This window comes from Pipistrellus hanaki, assembly GCF_964339955.1.
Source record: "Pipistrellus hanaki genome assembly, chromosome: 1".
NCBI lineage: Eukaryota > Metazoa > Chordata > Mammalia > Chiroptera > Vespertilionidae > Pipistrellus > Pipistrellus hanaki.
The window spans coordinates 189,710,014-189,716,013 of NC_140503.1; the positions used below are offsets into that span (position 1 = coordinate 189,710,014).

A 6,000-nucleotide genomic window follows, 5' to 3' on the forward strand; every position below is an offset into this window, starting at 1 on the left:
AATTTAGCTCTCACAACCACCTTGAACAATAAAGATTATTATTATCGTGCTGGAATAAGGACTATTATGAAATAATATCATTAGCAGCTCCAATTTAAAGAAGAAAAATTAGAAGAAATTTTCTGCACAGAGAACTGAAGTCACTTGCTCAAGGTCATACTCGTAGCAAGTGGCAGAACCAGGTTTTGAACCCAGGTTCTTGGGCAGAGTTTGTACTTGGGCTTAACTACTTTGCTAGATTGACTAATTGCCTATTCTTGGATATTACATATATGTAGTCTTACAACTCTGAGAAGCATGTTTTATCACTCCCATGTTACAGAAGGGTCCCCTGGCCAGTAAATGGTGAAGGCAGGATTTGAATCCAGACCTGTCTTATGCCCAAATTTCTATTCTTTGAGATATAGAAATTTGGACACACGTTTCTGTGAAAGAGAGGCTAAGGGACCAGTTGGCATAAGAAGCCAAAAAAGCCTCGACAGCCTGCCTCATTAGGCTTTTATTGTAACAACAGCCTGAACTAAAATTAACCTCTAAATACAATCTAGAGCACATGTGTCAAACACAAGGCCCGTGGGCCAAATCCAGCCCGCCAGGCCTTGCAATGTGGCCCGCACCGGGCTGTCATCACTGCACTCCGCTGTCAGTTTATGACATTGTCAGTTTATGACTGTTCAGTAAACCATCTCTCTAGAGATGGAATAAGAATCTCTCTAGAAAGGAATAACTCTAAAACTCCTCTTTCTAGTGGATTAGCTGGGTTGTTTTTCTACCCAAATCTTTCTTGGCCTCAGTAATCTAAAACTAATGACAAAGTTATACTCTAAAAATATAAAGTAAACAAATAAATAATAGCAATAAGTAATATTTGAGTGTTACTAGGTCTCAGGCACTGTTCTAAGAACTTCACATAGATGAATTAAGCGTGACAATGAACCCATAATGCTTACTTATTTTGGCAGGGTAGGATCACTGATCATAAATGATGTGTTGCTAGACATGTATATTCTTTTTTTAAGAGAAAAGGAGCTGCTGCTTGTCACAAGGAAACAGGCACACCCCAGCCTGAATGCCTCTTGGCTCGCGCTGAGCATGCTCCCTGCCTTCCGCACAGCCTCACGGAGGCCTAGGCCAAGATTGCTTCGCGTGGCCCAAATGTGACTCATCTTTTGCTGAACATCTGAAACCTGAAAAGGGACACACTGCTCTCACATCTAAGAATCCATCCAATGGAAATCTCGGCTTGAAAAAGTCAAAATCTTGAAAATGGAAACCTTTCTGTCTTTTGTGTGGAGTCTGGTTTAAGAATATTTTTTTATCAGTATGTGGGGTTGGGAAAGAAGAACGGAAGATAAAAGTCAGCAAAGGCCATTGTAAGGTACCCCTGTGCCATCACCTACACTGTGCTCAGCGGACTCGGGGTTATGTTTAATGACCAGATTCTGCTTCTCCAGCTTTTTAATGATCAAGAAAAGAGAAGGCCTGAGAAACATATCACACTCTGGAACTAGCACAGCCATAAACTTGAGAAGGTAAGGAAAAGGGCAAAGCAAATCATGCCAAGGCACCCGCCCACCAGCAGACAGAAGCCCCCAAATGAACTGATACACATATTGGGTCTGAGGAATCTGAAGAGGGGAAACTAGGGACCTTCAGAGAAATGCTATGAAAGGAGTAAAGTATGTTTGAGGGAGTTGTCACTTTGTGACATACAATTAAAACATATTCAAAAACAAAACCCTCTCAAGCATGCAGCCCTACTCTAGGCGCAAAATCGAGATGTCGGTGTGAATGGGAAATAGGGAAGCTCCATGCTGCTGAGAACAGCACTCCGGGCTGTTTCCCAGAGGTACATCCAAGAAGATCTGGGCATGAAAGGAACTGATTACCCACACCTGGCTCCCCATGGGGGTACATCTGATTGCCACTGCAGTCCTTCTGGTAAAGGCTGTGTGTTTGTGTGTGTGTGTGTGTGTGTGTGTGTGTGTGTGTTTAAATATATATATCTTTTTGTTGATTTCAGAGAGGAAGGGAGAGAGAGAAGAGACAAACATCAATGATGAGAGAGAATCATTGATCAGCTGCCTCTTGCACACCCTCCAGTGGGGATCAAGCATGGACCCTGACCAGAATCGAACCATGACCTCCTGGTTCATAGTCAAAGCTCAACCACTGAGCCACACTGGCCAGGCAAAGGCTATTTTCTAGGGAACTAGGAGACAGAGATTGTCAATAGCTGGGTAACAAGGGAGAAGGGGCAAGCTATGTTTCTTCAGAGTTGCCCTTCTTTCTCCTACCCCCTGGTACTAGGACAAACAATGTCATAATGGATAAGAGGGCAGCACTGACACGATGGCGCCCAACCAGAAATGTTATCGTAGTGAAAGGGGAAATCCCCAGAGTGCTCTGTGGGAAAGCTAATGGTAGGCTATGTCACAGTCCTATTTGCAAAACTTTTTAAATTAATAATTTATAAAATCAAAAGAATTTTACTGGTTTGCAAACAAGTAAAGCTAGACAAATCCATATAAAGGCATTTATTTTCATTATCACCTGATTGGAAGGGTTGCCAGTTCAATTCCCAGTCAGGGCACATTCATGGATTGTGGACTCAACCCCCAGTAGGGGGCATGCAGGAGGCAGCCAATTGATACTTCACTCTTACATTGAATGCTTCTACCTCTCTCCCGCACCATTCCCCACCCCATCCCCTTCTCTAAAAAAATAAATAAATAAATAAAATTAATAAAAAGACTTTTTTAAAAATATATATTTTATTGATTTTTTACAGAGAGGAAGGGAGAGAGATAGAGAGCTAGAAATGTCGATGAGAGAGAAACATCGGACCAGCTGCCTCTTGCACACCCCCTACTGGGGATGTGCCTGCAACCAACATACATGCCCTTGACCGGAATCGAACCTGGGACCTTTCAGTCTGCAGACCAACACTCTACCACTGAGCCAAACCGGTTTCGGCAATAAAAAGACTTAAAAAAAAAGAAAATGTCCCCTCAACATTTCATCCTTTAACTCACAGCTATGCTCACTATCCAGTAGCTGGTTTTGTCAGTAGTTACTTGTAGATAAATCTGGCAAGAAAGCACTTCTGAGGGTCTTATTTCCCTCTTTCTTGATTAGAAAAAGATTTGAGACTGTGATACATTCCATTCCCAACAGATGCAAAACACCCGTTTACAAAAGTTGTCAACCCTTTCTGTTGACAAACTTTTTCATACGGTGTCCTTATTCCTGGATGTCTTCAAGGTTCCCAGAGAGAAGCTCCTCCCAACAAGAGAAGCCAGATCGCAGAAACCGGTTTGGCTCAGTGGATAGAGCGTCAGTCTGCAGACTGAAAGGTCCCAGGTTCAGTTCCCATCAAGGGCATATACATTGGTTGTGGGCACATCCCTGGTGGGAGGGTAAGCTGGTCGATGTTTCTAGCTCTCTATCTATCTATCTATATCTATATCTATATCTATATATATATATATATATAGATATATATATAAAGAGAAGCCAGCTCAACTCCAGGACTCACCTGCCCCAGGGCTCCCTAACCCAGGGGAGAGACAGAAGAAGAATTGTTCAGAAACATCCGAGTCCTGAGAAGTGGATTCCCAGCCTCCTGAGACAGCGCCCATTCATTCTTCCACTCAACCCCTCCCACACGGAGCAGGCTCTCCACACACAACAAAACCCCAGGTGGCCATTCTCCACCTCCACCCCGTCCCATCTGGAATCTGGGGAAGAGAATGAATTTCTGCTTTCCTAAAGGGGGCTTTTTATCAGGGCCGCTGCAGCTCAGCTTCAGTACATACAGTGCAGAAAGTTTAGAAGCGTGGACTTGCAGAGCTGGAGCAGAGAGAGCTGAGTTTCTTGGGTGTGACCCGTATAAACCAGGTCATATTTAAATACTCTTTCTGATTATATTAATCAATTAAGTGATCCAAAAGGAGGCGTGAGATCTACAGGAAGTGAATACCTGTCCACTCATGTGGGCCACTGTAAAAACTGTTTCGTGAAAGGAACAGTTATCACTTTCATTTTTTTTTTCTCCCTTCCTAAGCGACTTGCAGAGAATCAACTATATCCATAAACTTACAACGGGGAGAGCCGCCTCTAGGTGGATTCCAAAGAAAAACGACTCCTCTTTCTTTAAAGTAAAAACAACAACGTGCCTCCAAGTTTGGGGGGGGGGGGTCCCATAATCACAGACCAATCAGGGGACGGCTACAAACAATTAAGCAGGGTTTCGAAATGACGGGCACAGGATGTGCCCATAGAAAGAAATGTCGAGCGGTGCACCGGTGCCGCTGCCAAAGTTACTGCAGCGAAATGCCCTGAACTTTCAGAGGGTGGCACGGGATCCCTCTAACGTCCATCCCCCAAGCTGGGCGCCTTACAAACACGTTAGCCAGAAAGAGAGATTTGGCGGGAGGGGACGGAGGGCGACGCGAGGACCTCAGAGCCGGGCTGGGGAGGAAGGGGAGGGAGGCTCTCCGGGCTCCCAGGTCCTTAAAGAACCAGAAGGTTTCGCTTTGGTCCAAGGAGGGGGGCGCAAGGAGGCGGCAATGAACTTCCTCCCCCGAGAGCCCCGGGTTTCCTGGACCTCAGAAGCGCCCCAGGGCTGCCCGAATCCGGCTCCCCCGGGGCCGGGAGCTGGGGGACTGGGGCCGGGGTGCGGCCGGGATGCCCCGGGGGAAGCAGCCGCGGGGCTCGGACGCGGCGGGGAAGGCGCCTACCTGTGCTGCGGGCGCCGGGCGCTCAGGTGCTGGGGGGCCGCTGGGGGGCGGCCCGGGCCGGCGGGGCGTCCATCGTGCCCCCCTGGCAGCTTGCTTCCAGCCGCAAGGGCTGGGAGGGGGCCTTGGGCTCGGCTCCCGCCTCTTCCCCGGGCCGGGGATCCCGCGGGTCCGGCGGCGGCAGCAGCAACAGGCTCGGCGGCGGCGGCTGAGCAGGAGGAGGAGGAGGAGGCGGAGGTGGTGTCTGCGCGCGGCTCTCGTTTCCTCCTCCCCGGCCGGGCGAGCGCGGGGGAGGCGAGGGGAGGGCAGGAGCGGGGATCTCCCGGCTGCTCGGTCCCCGGGGACCTAGAGGGGGACGCGGGGCCCTCCTCCCCGCGGCGCCGTGTGGCCGCCGGAGCGGCGCGGCGGGGACGGGGAGCCCCACGCGGACCACGGCTGCTGCAGTGCGGGTCCCCGCGGCCGCCCGCCCCGGGCCCTCCGGGCGCTGCATCCTCGGCCGCCCGCCCCCCCGGGGGCTCCAGCCCTGGCCCGGGGTGGGGGGGAGGGTGTCGGGGCGCCGTCCCAGCGCGGGGTCCGGCCTTCGGTTCCCCTGCGGCCCGGGACGCGGAGCCCGCGGGACGGAGGCCCGGTGGCGGGATGTGCGCCGCACACGCGGTCCCGGCGGCCTGTTATAGCGGTGGCCGTGGCCGCGGGGCCCTCAGCAGGTGGCACTGCCGCCCGCGCTCCGGGCCCGCGGGAGCCTGGCCTCGTCTGCACCCGCGCCTTCCCCCTCCGAAAGGGACCGTGCAAACTGCACAGCACCGGGGAGGCAGCCGGCCCCGGCTCTCCCATCCCATCGCCTCTTCCTGCCCCAGGGTTGGAGGGTGGCGGGGAGTGGGGTGAAGCCAAGACATCCTATGGGGTCCCGGCAGGCAAGGCAGGAACAGCAGGGACTCAGCGAAGGGGCTGAGGCTGAAGTGCTCTCCCCACGGAACACCAGCGAGCCCTTTCCCAATAACGGAGGGTGGTGCATGGCCTAGATTGGGTGCCTCCTCTCCCTTCCCCGCCCCCCCCTCTCTTCATCCCGTGTCCATCACGGAAAACGACAGGTTCCTGAGTGGAGGAGCTGAGGATTAAGAAATTAGAGAAAGAAAGAGACAAGAGGCAGAAATAGATTCATCAAGCTGGGCGCTAGGTGGGTGCCATCTCTCTGATGGAGAGGGAGCAAGCGACACCCCAAGCCACAGCAGCATGTTTATTTATAGGGTCAAAGGAGCTTATT

At 51.3% G+C, this 6,000-nt stretch overlaps 1 protein-coding gene across 2 annotated transcripts in view; it reads right to left on the reverse strand.

The window, feature by feature from the left end:
- Positions 1-5,015, reverse strand: part of TBC1D1 (TBC1 domain family member 1) — a 213,343-nt gene extending 208,328 nt beyond the window's left edge. For both annotated transcript variants that reach the window (XM_084900527.1, XM_084900526.1), the window contains exon 1: positions 4,743-5,015. The gene's annotated coding sequence lies outside the window, so the exon portion shown is untranslated. The remainder of the gene's footprint in view (positions 1-4,742) is intronic.
- Positions 5,016-6,000: the final 985 nt, after the last annotated feature.